This window comes from Stegodyphus dumicola, chromosome 11, assembly GCF_044657685.1.
Source record: "Stegodyphus dumicola isolate Sdum_Otavi_A_Nest chromosome 11, ASM4465768v1".
Taxonomy (NCBI): domain Eukaryota; kingdom Metazoa; phylum Arthropoda; class Arachnida; order Araneae; family Eresidae; genus Stegodyphus; species Stegodyphus dumicola.
Window position 1 is genome coordinate 44,094,611 of NC_140778.1, and position 14,888 is coordinate 44,109,498.

The following is a 14,888-nucleotide window of genomic DNA, read 5'->3' on the forward strand; positions in this document are numbered from 1 at the left end:
GAATGATGCTATAATTACTCTTACGAACGTTTATGGATTAGACAATATTAACTGATATTGTTGAAACTGACAATGACGCGGTCTGCAAGGAATGTTTTCAATTATACGTGTTTCTGAGATGAAAAATGGATTGCCCACGGCAACCAAGAATACCAGCTGCTGATTGGCTTGATGTTTTCTTTATTTTTATATCTCTAATTTATCCCGTGACAAGACTGCATTTCAGATTTTTAACATAAATTGTTCAGCTACGTATTTCTTTTAATTTATATAATTATATATATTTTCCATAATTATGCATATACATAATTATGCATTTCATTTTATACATTATACATAATTACATTATTATACAACTAAACCTTTACTGAGTATTTCCTGACATGTTTAAGGGGGGCATCAGCTCGCAAGTGAAAACTTGCAGTTTATTTAAAATCAATAAAAAATTGTATGAGTTGATGAATTTGTGTTAATAGAAATTTCTTATATTTTTATTAAATTATAAGGAAAAGACTGTGTTACCAAGACTCTCAAGATATAGTTAATTTAATTTATCCGTTCGTGTATCAAGCAGGAAAGTATATCAAATGCGTATGAATATCAATGAAGGAGCAATAGAATGGCTAGAAAACACAAGCTTATATTTTATTAGTTGCCTTTTGTCAAAAAATGGCTGTCTAATCTCCAAAACAGCCCTTTTTCGATGGTTGCATGAAAGAAGCTTATGCACATAAACATTGATAATAATTGGGGAATAATATTTACACCTATCTCGTATCGCTTATCCATGGAAAAAATATGCTGATATGTAGGAATATGCTGCAGGAATATGATGTAGGAATATGCTGGATATTTATTTACACTATAATCTGTGGAACTTATATGAACTGACTATGTTCGTGGGCATGGCTATGCTCGAATTTTCTGAGATATTTAACAGTAATTTAGATATGACGTCTCTTTTTAAATTTTCTCCTTGTGTAACGTTGATAGCAGGCAATTTGCCTTCGAATAATGTCCCCGAAAGCATCCCTTCCCTTAGGGAAATAGCCCTCGTGTGCTTTGCTATAATCAGATAAGCTACTCCTTAAATATCGCAAAGGAGCATAATTTAGAAAGTTAATGGAATAAATTGAAGAAGTGCTATTATTAATCGATTCATTATTCATCATGATAAATAAAGGAGTTTTCTAATATATTTGTGAAGTTCCTTTATGTTAATTATCCAGTTATTTTCTGTTTTGGATCTGTACTGTTACGTCTCCCTTTCCGTGTTTCTCACAGAATGCAAATTTAGTTCGTGTGTACTTAAAGGAAGGTTTCCGGAGTTAAAATCAGAGCGCTTTCTGCTTCTCGTGACCCGGCTATTATGTTGCTGTCTTAGATAAGAGTTGTTGTGTTGGCCTTGCATAATAATTGCCGATAACTGATCTACACGCTGGTTAAATTCTGAGCCAACTTCGCACTGAATTGATCGTGTAGCCTTCGCCTACTAGTTTATTTGAATTTAAATTTTACATTTGACTTTATATTACTTTAAGTTTTCTCGCCACTGGTGGTTAGCTGAGTTGTAACCACAAGTTCTGTTCTTATTATAATTTTTAGTAAAGGGTCTTTGACACCCTACCCATTGTGATGCTTCTTTGGCGATATGAAGCAACTCCAATGATGGAACACAGCAATAACTTTTATTTAAGACTCAAAAATGGCGACATACAAACAAGAAGAGAAAACATATTCTAACATTTAAAAATAAATTACATTCTTCGTGCAAGAGTCGCACGTAGCACTCGAGTCTGGTTTCAAATATTGCCATTCACAAATACCTTAATGTTCATCTATTTAAATTATTTAAACTATAAGATTTTAATATTATTTAAAGCTGTTGAACCATGTTTCAGTTGTTATTCTAAAATTTGCAATAAGTCATTTAGCGTCTTCTAAGAATTTAGATACTTTGGATAATTGCCAAGCATACTAAATTCTATATATTTTCAAAATAACATTTGGACCAAGAGCCCTTTATTTGTAGGTTGGCTTTCATAACACAAATAATTCAAAGAATAGAATGAATATTATGAAACTACTAAGACCCGATTCACAGAATTCAATTTAATATGATGTTTGTTTTTTTTTTGTTTAGTTAATCATGGCATAGTATACTGTGACTATTTAGTTCGGAAGAGGTCTTCCTTGTTGGAGGACATGCTATGCGAAATCGGCTGATATTCACGTAACGCATGGGAAAAATCAGGAAAATTACCCTGTTGTCCACCAAAATTCGAATCCAAGTCAAATTACCAGTGATCAGCCGTCTTATCCACTCGACCACTGATAGATTAAATTCAAACAGAAAGCACAAATTTTTAGATGACAGGTGAAAGGAGGTTGTAATTTCATCACGATGAACCTTCCTAAATTCTGAAATATGATTATAAAGAAGTGAGAATTGTAACAATTACCTTTCGATAACTCTATTGAAGTGTGAGAACATATAATAAGAATAGCATTAAATGCGCCATATCAACATGCAATCCATGCACACTGCGGGGGAAAAAATGGGACAGTTCCTATACCTCCCGTTCTACTGGGCCGACTGACGAAATTCAAGTTGCATTTCCCATGTTTTGAAAGCACGATTTAAGATATATATTAGATTTATATATAGCTTTGTTCTAATATAGGTATTTTGACACAAAATGGGACTTTTTCTGAAATAATCACACAATTCTAACGTATGTAACTAAATGGAAGGGGAGACGAAAATTGTCCTCTTCGAATCTCATATATTACGTTTTCAGAGCACGGTAATTCCTCAGAATTGCACTCACTACGTAAGGGGTGTAAAAATGTCAGTGGGTGACCACAGCTATCAATGGTCAAAACATCTGATTCTTCTCCTTTATCTACGTACAAAAATTCTGCTGTTAAATTTTTTTCATCTCTACTTTATCAAACTTCCTATTACAATTAAATGAAATTCTATCGCAATTTTCAAGATTTTTATTTATGCTTCAATGGCTTAGAAATAGTGATAGAATAGTGATTCGCAAAGCAAGCTTAAGAATTCTTATGTTACTAGTGCTCCTAAAATAAAGCGAAGCCTTGACATCGTATCCATTAGATAGAAAGCAAACATTTTAGAGAATAAATGTTGCATTATTGTGCTAAAAGTAAAATATATGAAATGATACAGCTCACAATATATTTCATTATTACTTATTAACTAGCGGAAGTACCCTATTAGGATGAGAATAATGTATTTAACAACAGAGCGAACGATACCGCTGTAATCCTTCTCTAAAAAGGATGCAGAAAAGTAAGATTCATAGTCATACATTTTTCAGTCTCATGCGATATGGAAACCACATAAAAAATGTTCATAGAAAAATAAGCTTATCCTCTCTTATTATATCAGCAACAATGGCTCGCAGATTTTAATGATTTTCATCTTTGTAATCAAATGGTCGTAAATACTCAAATTCCATCTAAAATTTCATTATATACAATTTTAGTCGATTAAATGTGGCAGAAAATGGATCATAGTTGATTAGAAATCAGTAACGCGAACAAACATACAAACAGACATTCTTCCTCATATATATAGATTTTTAAAACTTAACAAATTTTTCAATAACAAACTCTACGATTTGAAAGAGAGCAGTAGCAACACTTTTCGAAATAAAGCAATTTTATCTCCAACGTGCGAGACCGTTGCCACTCGGAAAAATGAGTACAAAATTAGCGCTTTCAGGGTTTTTAATTAATATCTCGGCTGATTAAAGTCGTACGAAGATGGGAATCGCCGAAATGGCTTCCCTTGAATTTTTGGAATCGGGAATAATGTATTTAATGTTTGGCAATACTATTTTTATTTCATCGCAAAACTTAGAATATTTTAATTAAGAAAATCTAGGATTTGAAAGCGATCAGTAGCAGCAACTTTCGAATTAAAGCAGATTTTCATCTCCAGCTTGCGAGACTGTTGCCACTCGGAAAAATGAGGGCGAAAATTATCGTTTTTTCGAGTTTTTATTAATATCTCTGATTTTAACAATTTGGTTTTGAAAAAAAGTGAATGTCGACCTTTTCCACGACCCAGAAAAGAATTGTAGAAAGTTTGGTGACGATAGCTATAGAGGACAAACAAACATACTTTCTTCTTTGTATATATAGATATTGATAATGCCTTACTGTGTTAGATTTATGAATTAAAATTCATCGAATTTACGTATGCTACCCTCGGTATGTCCTAGAACGAAATACCTACTCATGCAGGAGGGAGGTACTGTTGCATATGTTTCTCAAACTAAGAGCAGCCTCATACATATGCCTTCGAAACTTTTCTAAAAACAGATAAAGCCACTTCTTGCAGCATACGTATCTGTTCTGCATTTATGGATGTGTTCCATTGCTGAAGTATCATTAGAAAAATCTCTTGACATTTATATATTAATTTTGTTCTTTAAATATACGTATATTTTGATGTACTTAATGAGTTTATTATAAGTTTAACTCATGCTCGTTTAAGATAATTGGAATTGTTAATAATCGTAGGAGAAGAAGTAGCTTTGTTTTAAAATGGATGTACCTACCAATAGGGAACAACATATGATGTTTTTAGCTCACAGGTAGAAGTGCCTATCTTCTCTGAAATTCTTCATGACGATCTCTTGCTGTGGGGTATTTTCATCAAAATTCCCATAATGGACTAATATTAGATCACAGGAAAGTACTAAGTTAAAACCATTCTCGTGTGAAGGAATCAAAGGAGCTGAAGCTAAATTTAAAAATGTTTTTGTCGATATATCACACAGCTATTAGCATCTCATTTTATGAAAAGGCTTTTGATTTCCATCATCAAATAAAGAGGAAGGCAATCATTAAATACATTTCTAGCCCAAAATGGTAAAGATTCAGCCTTGAACGCCTGGCTAATTCTAAACAATCAGTTTGTTTGTAGTTCTCCAAGTTCACAGGTTACATCATCGAGATAGCTTCCCCTATACCCAATTACCCCCCTACACTTTCTGAAGTTTTTGATGAATGCAGATGGGAATGCGACTGTAATTTCAAAGGTAAGAGGTTGCTGCTGCTTTTTCTTTCTTTTTCTTTTCTTTTCTTTTTTTCCTTTCTTTTTCTTTCTTTTTTTAAATTTTTTTTATTGTATTTTTTTTCTGAGAAGGCAGTTGGGATTTCCTCCAAGGTGGATGCAAACGTCATTCAGTGGATGGCGAAAAACGAACCATCTTCATCAGCCAAATGTCAAGGCCAGTCCCTTAGGCTTGGGATGAAGGAAAGGATACAGTGACCTTTTGAAATTCACAAAGCACATCATCTTTCGTGGAAAGCTGTTTCTTAGTATTTCCTCTGATGGGAAGCCCACTATCACCTGTGAAATGGCACACGCAAAACACGATCATATTCTCAAATGTCTGTCTGCCTTCAATTCCCCCCCCCTCCCTAAAGTTGGGAAATTTCCAGCGCTATTCTGCTTGCTTATCATACAAAATCAAGTGGTTCTCTTATAATAATTGATCATGAACGACGTAAAGCTATTGTTTCATAAAGTGTTTCTCTTGAAGTTTCGTTGCATCTTAAGTCTTCAGTAGGATAAATTTCACGAGCAAAAAAAACTCTTCGAAATCCAAATTTTGACCTCTGTGTGTCATTTTACGGAAAACCTACCTTTGTATTATTATCTGACTATATATTCCAAAATAAGGTAAATATGGGTTTGTGTAAAATTACATAGAACAGATAAAAGTGGCTGCAGCACAGATTAGATTTGAGCTTCTCAAAATGAAATAATAAAATAATCTTTTTAATAATTTTTTCAGTTGCAGGTGTAAAAATAAAAAATAGGCAACTATATGTATTAGAAATATTAACAAATGTCCTTAAAGTAGTGATTATTACGACAATTTTTAATTTATTAGCAATTAGTAATGTCTCATAGTATGCTCATGCAATTAGTAATGTCTCATGATATGTCTTATGGTATGCTGTGCTGGAAAAGATTTCCGTGTTCTGAGCAGAAGGCGTTTTTAGTGCTCTTTTATAAAATACTTTTAACTCCCTATTCTCTAAAGCAGGATTTCTTAAACGTTTTTCAGCCGCGACCCCTTTTAATCACTGAGAAGTTTTCGTGACCCCCAGGACCCCATGATATTTACAAAAATTTTGTGGGACCCCATAAGTATTGAGCAAATCCGACACACGCGTGAGTGAAACTGTCAATTTTTTTTCACTTTACTGTAATATACTATTGCAGTTTTAGGTCATTAATTTCTAATTTTACGATATAAAACAAACTCCAGATTCGAGCCATTCTTCGAACACTGCATTGTATGTTTCAAATTTATCTTTCAACATGAGCTTCTTTGTCGTAGAAATCAATCGCTTTTCAGCAACTTCTCTGTTACTTGGTAAAGCTTCTTTATCGTTGATCCTAGGTAAACTGACTTCATAGCGATCATCCACCCTCTTCAGAGTCTTATGAAAGTGATCTCACACTGCTTCTTCTAACTCTGAGTCAGTTTTACTTTCTTTGGCATCTGTAATTCCCAGTGCTTCTAGCTTCCACAAGTTTTCTATGTCACTGCTGTGAGTCAACATCGACGTTATGGTTGAAGACATGGACAAGGAGTTTCTTTCTGAAACGTTATCTTTTATCTTTCCCATGAGAAGAATTCATCCAAGTAGTGATTCCACAGCATCCAGCCCATTTTCTAATTTCTGAATTCTTCCGGTTAACAGAACACCTGCGTAGTCAGCTCCAATAAGAACTTCTATTTTCAAATCCTTTTTTCCTACATCAGATGCATGGATATTCTTCTGTCTTAATTCTTCTATCCATGGTCCAGGCTGTAAACTGACTACTGGTCCACAAATCATTCGACTGTTCCAACAAGATTAGTCGTCCACAAAAATCACCTCTTAGGCTTCCTAACGTTCACTTCATAGCGTTTGTGAATTTCTCTCTTTGTTGTTACTCCTCCAAAAAGCGCATGGATTAAAGATTCAGATCCAATTGCGTGGCACCCTATGTCTACAGCAGTCTCCTTTAATATGTATGAACGTTGCGATCCTGTATCGATAAGTGCCCTTACTGTCTTCTGCTTTTTGTTTGCGTCTATATTAATTAATAGCGTTAGAAGAAACACTTCATCTAGGAAATTAGTGCTCGCAAGTGATACGTTTTGTGTTTCCTCCTCTTTATTCTTTTCAACATCATTGCTCTTTTGATTGGTGGTCAAATCCGGACACATGACACCCCAATGTCTTTTCGAGCATATCATCGTACATTTGTCTTACATTGCTTGGCCCTGCGTCCAATTTTGAAGCAGAAGAAGCAACCCTTCTTTTTCTTAATTTCATCATTCTTTTGACTCAGAGGCATCTTCTGAGCAACAAAGCAATCTCGACTTTCATGAAATTTTTCACAAAATATGCAAGAATTCTTCTCACTATAATTGGTTGCTTTATTATGGCCTGAGAATAAATCATTTGCTGTAGGCACGAAATGTTCACTCTAGTACCTTTTATCTCTTCTACTTTCTCTCTTGGCACCCGAATCAATTAATTTAAATCCAGCTTTTGACAAAGAAATTCTCTGCTCTCCTTCCACCTCATTCTTTAAAAACAATAAAAATTGTTCCAATTTCTCAGAGTGACAATTTTCTGCTGTAATTATTGATGCATAATTTCTGATCCAAACTCGTAAAATTTCCTCGGGAATGCAAGATTCCACGAGCGTAAACAGCATTGCAGCGTATTTATCGCTCGTCATTCTTATTGACTCCAACGAACGTAAATGCGGCTCTAATTTGTCATACAATTCTGATATACTGCATTTTCCCTTTTGATCAGTGACATTTTTAATAATCAAACCTAATAATTCCCGAATATAGAATTCTACCAACGATTCTTCCCTGCCGAACCTATTTTTTAAGCTTTCTATAACTTTTTCATAATTTTCGGCAGTTGCAGGAAAGCTATTTACAATATCACGGGTTCTCGTACCGGGTACGGTCGCTTGAACGAGATAATGCATCTTATCCTCGTTTTGAATTTCTTTATCTTCACGTATTCGCCGAATTTGGCCCCAAAACAGTAACCAATCTTTAATTTCGCCACCGAATTTTTTTAACTCTATTTTAGGTAATTTCAGTTTCCGTCTGTTCGAATTCGGCGGAACACTGCCAATGGATAGTGTCGTTTGGCGATTGAAGAATAATTCCGTTTTTACTCGCATTAAATCTAATTTTTCTTTGTATTCTTCAACTTTCGCCCATTCATTTTCAAACTGATCATTTAAAGACAATTCTGAATTTAATATTTGAGTATCAAATGCATTAAGTTCAACAGATAAACTTTCTAAAGTAACAAATTTCGTTTTTATAAATTCTTCATCAGGAATTTCCTTTTCTAATTCCTGCAAAATTGCACTAATTGTTCTCGTAAAAGTCGCTCTGACAGGTTTTCGTTTCTCAATTAACGATTCCATTTCAGTAAAAATAAATTCAAAAAGGCAAATAGAATTAAATTCGATAAAACCAATAAAATTACCTTGACTTGTATTACCGATCACTTCCGTCGTCACCAAAATTGTTCGAGATTTGCAAGAACTAACCGTTCTCCTTTCTTAATAACTTTACAAATAAAATAAAATAACTTTACAAATAAAATTCCAAAGCATCGTATTTATTTTCAAAATCCGTAGAACTACAAGAAACTACAACAAAAATCAGATGGTTGCCACTCTTACAGTGACAAACTATGAAAAGAAAAATAACAACTGAGGCTGGGTTCTAACATCTAGAATTTTATTCGTATATTATCAATTTACTTGTATATTATCTTTTTCAATTTTTAGTCTGTAATTATTAATAATTATTTCAACATTCAGTGGTTTGGACAACTGAAAGAAGTGGGGAAAAGAGACAAATTCAATGAGACAGTTCATTTGTTTTGGTACTTTTATAAACTTAAGTTCGATTTGCCGTTCGAAGTCTCAGTGGATTTGTTGGAACGAAACTTGTTTTAGTTTCAAGACTGTTCTAAAGTGAAACTTTTACGAAAATTCTAGTCAAGATAATAGCAGAGTTTTAGGAAATAAAGCTTCTTCAAAAAAGATCTCCGGTCGAAAGAAAAACAGTAGAATGACGTAATTAAGAACGTGTTAAAGGGAAAAAAAAGATAGGATTTAACAGGGAACAATACAAAAACCTCACTGAAACGTTTGGTTCGGAATTTTTCTGTGCGAATGCTGAATTTAACCTCTATAGTTCTATTCTGCTTGTAGCATACAGCAGGAGGGTGATCCTCGGAGCGAAATTTGACATTTCTGAATTTCATTTCTTTTCAAGAATTTCTTTACTTGAAATCTTATATTGTACAGGTTCCTAGGAACCCTGTCTTTTATTCCCTTTCCAGAATTTCTTTACTTGAAATCTTATATTGTACAGGTATCCTTCTTGTAACCCGGTTTCCTACAACACACACTTGCTCTTACACGATAAAATGTTTCTAAAAAAATCCTTGCGTAGCAAGGAAAGACGTTCCCACTCTAGCACGTTAAAGGATATGCGTAAATCCGCTTATAACACTTTACGAATGTACATATTTGCATAACACGACCTTAATCCCAAATATTTACAAAATTAAATTATGTATAATGCTATCATATATACTACACAAGCTATTTACATATATACACACGAAACTAAAAGAAATTCTGGAAAAAATAACCGCATTTTCTTTCATTGAAATTCTTTCGAAATTAAGTCCTGCCAATCCTTTATACAGCGCGTATTATCTTGTGCTCCAAGTGTTCATTTGGGTACCTTGTATAAATTATGTTACTGTGATTTGGGTAAATCCTTTTAAATAAGTGTTACTAACTACCTTTGTCGGATTTAGGAATATTTATTGCGAAATTTTATTTCAGTCCCGAACTACGTCTGAAGGTAAAAAACCAACATTTAAATTAAAATTTATATCTTTAGAGATGAAAATACAAATTTTGTATTGATTGTTAAGGAGACTTGGTACCCCAAATCGATGAAATTACCGATTTTTCCATTTTTTGCTAGAAAAATACCTTAATATTCTTACTATACTGAAGACAAGTTTTTAAATGATCTGACGATGATGTTAATATAATTTTGTAAACTTAAGCGACTTCTCGTTATGTTTTGGAAATTACAACAGAGGTTTGGAATAGCTGTAAAAAAACCCTTTTATAGACTCGGACAAATTAACAGAGTGCACAGCTTGTTCATACAGAATCAGCTAGCATTTATGGCGTAAATCAAAAGTAACGAAATGAATTCACCTCATTTGAATACACTCAAAATTAGCATCCTGACAGGAAAATGGAAAGGAAGAAAGAAAAGCTAAATATCATAAAATAGCTGGTTAATAAAAATAAATGAGAACTCTACAACCTCAATTCACTATTTTAATTTAGCCATTTTCATTTTTATGCAGCCTTTATATCGAAGTATGCATTTGTTTTGGTGTCAATAAACTTAATTCTTTCATTTTTTACCCGATTACATAACATCACATGCAACAGCTGTAAATATGAAAAACACATGCATATATACAGCAGCATGTTAATTTCTTTTGAATATATGGTGTCTGTCATCTACAAAAGAAAACTGTAAATTCAAAATATAAGATGTGAACATAGGTCTCCTGTTGGATAATATAAGAAAGTCACACTTTCTGGTATTACTATTATTTTTTATTATTTGTAGGACCTAAGGTCCTACAAATAATAAAAAATAATAATTAAAAATTAAACATTGTGTAGAGAGTAAAAAGCATACCGCAGAAACGTGTTGAAAAATTAACATGTATATCACTTTGCCTGAGTGTTATGGTCAGAATCCCATTCTGTATAATATATGCATTTGACATTATTAGGTATTGCTAATTAAATTAACATTTAAATACTTCAATGAAATATTAAGAAAATGAGAAAAATTATGAATACTACTTACTATATGATATGAATTTTTTAAAAGTGAGCTAATTAATAAACAAAGAGCAAAATATATAGTTCCATATTCCTTACGCTGAAGTCTACTTCATGCTGATTATATCATCCTTAGTTATGAGGGCAGAACATTTGTGGTCTTCACCTTGCAAAATCATGAGGAACATTTTAATAATATAGGAAAATTTCATATAATGGCTAGTAGCTGAACTGAATGAAATGAGTATTTTAAATTCACTAGAAATTTAGGGTCGTGTAATGTTTAAATATTTCAAGTGTTGGAAGAAACTATTTAAAATGTCTTCTTTTTTGGAGGTGAGTTGCTTTAGCTGCTTTTGGGCTACAGATTCCAGCCATATAATCTCATAAATAGCTTTTAAAGATTAATTTTTTAACCCAGGCAGATCATATTTCCTCATATGAAATTATTGTTCAAAATTTATTCACTGCCTTACTTATTCATTACACACAGTATATTCATATACTAATTAATAATATATTAATACAATATTCAAGTACTAATAATTAAATCCTTAAAAAATGTTCCTCTATTAAAAGGAAAAACATTTTAAAATGTCCAATTGAGCAGTATTTATTTTACCTCAAAATATGTCACTATTGTATTATTTTTCAAATTCGTTATTAATACATGAATTAAGTAAACTCATGTATTATTTAGAATTGAGGATTAGTGATATGGGATGTTTAGAATGTTCAGGGTTTTATGGAAAAGTACTACTGAATGGTAAAAAGGTTTATTAAAATTCAAATACAGTAATTCAATGAAGTAATATACACATATAATTAATATGCACAACAAACAATTAGTATGAAATGCATGACAGAACAAGAATGAAAACATACATGAATTTACAATAACATAAGTTGCAAAATAAACAGAATACAGGAAAACTCGCATAAATTTACAATAATACGAAACAATTAAGTGTTATGAGTAATAATATTAGTCAGATTTTTCTTTATAGTTAAATCTTCATTTTCATTGCTCTTTTAATATCTTGTGTTGGTGGTTGGCCTGCACGCATTCTTTAAGCGATAATCTCTGTGGCACTTCATCAAACCCTAAATTGTTGAAACAAACATTATCAAATGCTAACTTGTAATGACATTAATACATGCATCATAACAAATACACAATGAATATTAAGAAAATGTTAATGTACCAATATTTCTTGTTTCAGTAGTATCAATTATTGAAATATCATAAAAGAGGAATTAGACATTTTTGATTAAACATTCAATTATACATCTATCAATTTCAGTGTTATAGTGTGGCACCATGGTAACTATGCGAGACACACTAATCCCCTCGAAGATATCTGATTTACAAAATAATTTTGGCAGTAACTTGTAAAGGCTAAATAATATTATCAAAAAGATACAATTCTTAAGTAATGATGTATATTTTGCAGAAATACTTTGGAACTGTTTGAGCTGGTATTCGTGAGAATCCTTGAGTAATTTTTTGAATGCAGAATAGTTTAACTGAGAAACAACAGAATGCAGCCAAATGATATCCCTAAGTATTATTTCATTTCACTTTCTAATGCATGCATAATAGCATTAATTAAGAATTTAATAAAAACATTAAAAATAATTACTTGAAGCAAGATCTCTAAAATTTCAAAATTGCATATAAAAATCTAGTTTAATATCTGCAATACATTTTAACTCATCATATTTTCATAAATTTAACTTTACAATCTAAGACTAATTACAATAAAGCATACTTTATGACACAAGAATATGAACTTCCAGATAATGTGTATCATTTAGTTTGAGATTAAAAACTATGCTAGGAAACATTCTGGAAAACCATATTTAATACGTTTTAAACTATTTTACTTTCCTAGATAATCTCATCAAAATTATTAAATATTCATCAATCTTTTGATCGTCAGTTTCTGTTACCTGCCAGTGAGGTAGAATGTATTCACCAAGACACAAAGAATATGTATTACATACATGTAAAATATAGAAAATACAGTGGCTTTGCTCTGCGCGAGCATGCAACCTATAATTAACTTACTACAGTTTCAGGATCTTATCCTAGACCAGTACTTTCGAGAACATTCTGGCATGTTATATAACCGCTAGTACACATACTGAATATTCGTCAGACTGCTTTCTTCTACCGCTGCTCCTCCCATCTTGTTCTTTCCTTTGTTAAAGCAGATATGACGTAAAGTCTAAATTTAATCTTACTCAGTTTAAATCAATATTGAATATATAATTTTGAGAATTTCATCTAAAGGCAAAATGATCTGCTGGAGAGAATTGAATAAAGATGTGGGATCTAAAAAGCTAAATCCTTCTTTGTCGTCATTTTGCAACCTTCTATCCAGCCATAACAATGCCTGGCCTATGATGTAGTTATATTGTCAAGCTTTGGTCATTCCTGTGCCTGCCAAAATATTACATATACACGTATGAAAATGATTAATATAAGCTACATAATGTAATATTAATAATTTTCATACGTGTATAATTTTCTTATGACTGTCACAGTAATTACAATAAAAGTCTGAAATATTGCCATGTCTTGCAAAATATCAACTAAATCTGTACACAAGATAAGAAATATCAACTAAATCTATACACAAGAATTTTCCATTAAAAATTTCTGTACAGACCTGATAATCATTATATATACTGCTCTTTGTATAATGTACTGAACTGTAAAGCTCCAGGTATACAAAACATTTCAAGACACTCGATATTTATTCTGTTGCAGAAGCAAACTGTTTATTTTCAATATATATAATAATAAGCAAAGATGATACGTGACAAATCTTTCAGTTCTATAATTCTTATATCTAATATTCAGTGCACTATTATGCTAATAAGCAATCTTTATTCTCAAATCCTTGCAGCCCACCAGCGGCCGAGCGGTAAAGTCGCTGAACACTGGTAGTTCGGTCCGAGGTTCGAGTCCCGCGAACGGGCTGGCTGCATGGGCGTTTTCGTAGTTTTCCCCATGTGTAACGTGTATACGAGCCAGTTTCCCTTAGAAAGTCCTACACGAAGGCATCCCTCCTCTTAGGCAGATAGCCTTCGAGGCTTTGCCATAATCACACACACACACACAAATCCTTGCATTATATGTTGGTGATTATGGGTGGTCTATTATTCATCTGTTTTCTTATCCGTCATGGCGACTACACTAAGTCTGTTAATCAAAGCTCAAATGTATGCCTGTCTCGTGTAATTTTAAAGAAATATTTGAAGGAAAGATAGGTTAAATTACATAATAATTATACATACTTTGCCTGTGTGTTTACAGTCAGACATAATATTCAACAACTAATATGCTTGAAAATGCCCAAGTGGGATTTGAATGGCTTCAATAACATATACTGGAAAATTAAATAAAAGTATTATAAAAATATTGCGCCCATTTGGATGGCTTAAATAATAGTTGTGTAATAAAAGAACATTTTAGGTTTGATATTAACTAATTAATTGTTTTTTTATTTTATCTCTTTGACCTTTAAAATGAAGAGGTAATGTTTCTAGTTGATATTATGTGAAAACCTGAAAAGCAAACAAAAACTACACTAAATCTAAAAATGTTTCCAAAGTTCACACATCTGCAAGAAACTAATAAGGTCAACAATGCCTGATTAACTGAATTTGTTGGCAGATGATGATTCAAATCTGAATATAGAAGACATGTGAACAGTATAAAAGCATACCAAGTTTATATCAGTGTAAGAGTCATCATATGTGTGAATGAGCCCCTACTATAAATTAAGTACAAGTCTTACTCTGAACTACTTAGTATGCTCATACACTAATTTTTCCATTTTCTTAATTCATATTTTTAATTAGCATTATTACAAAATTAAATAATATCTGT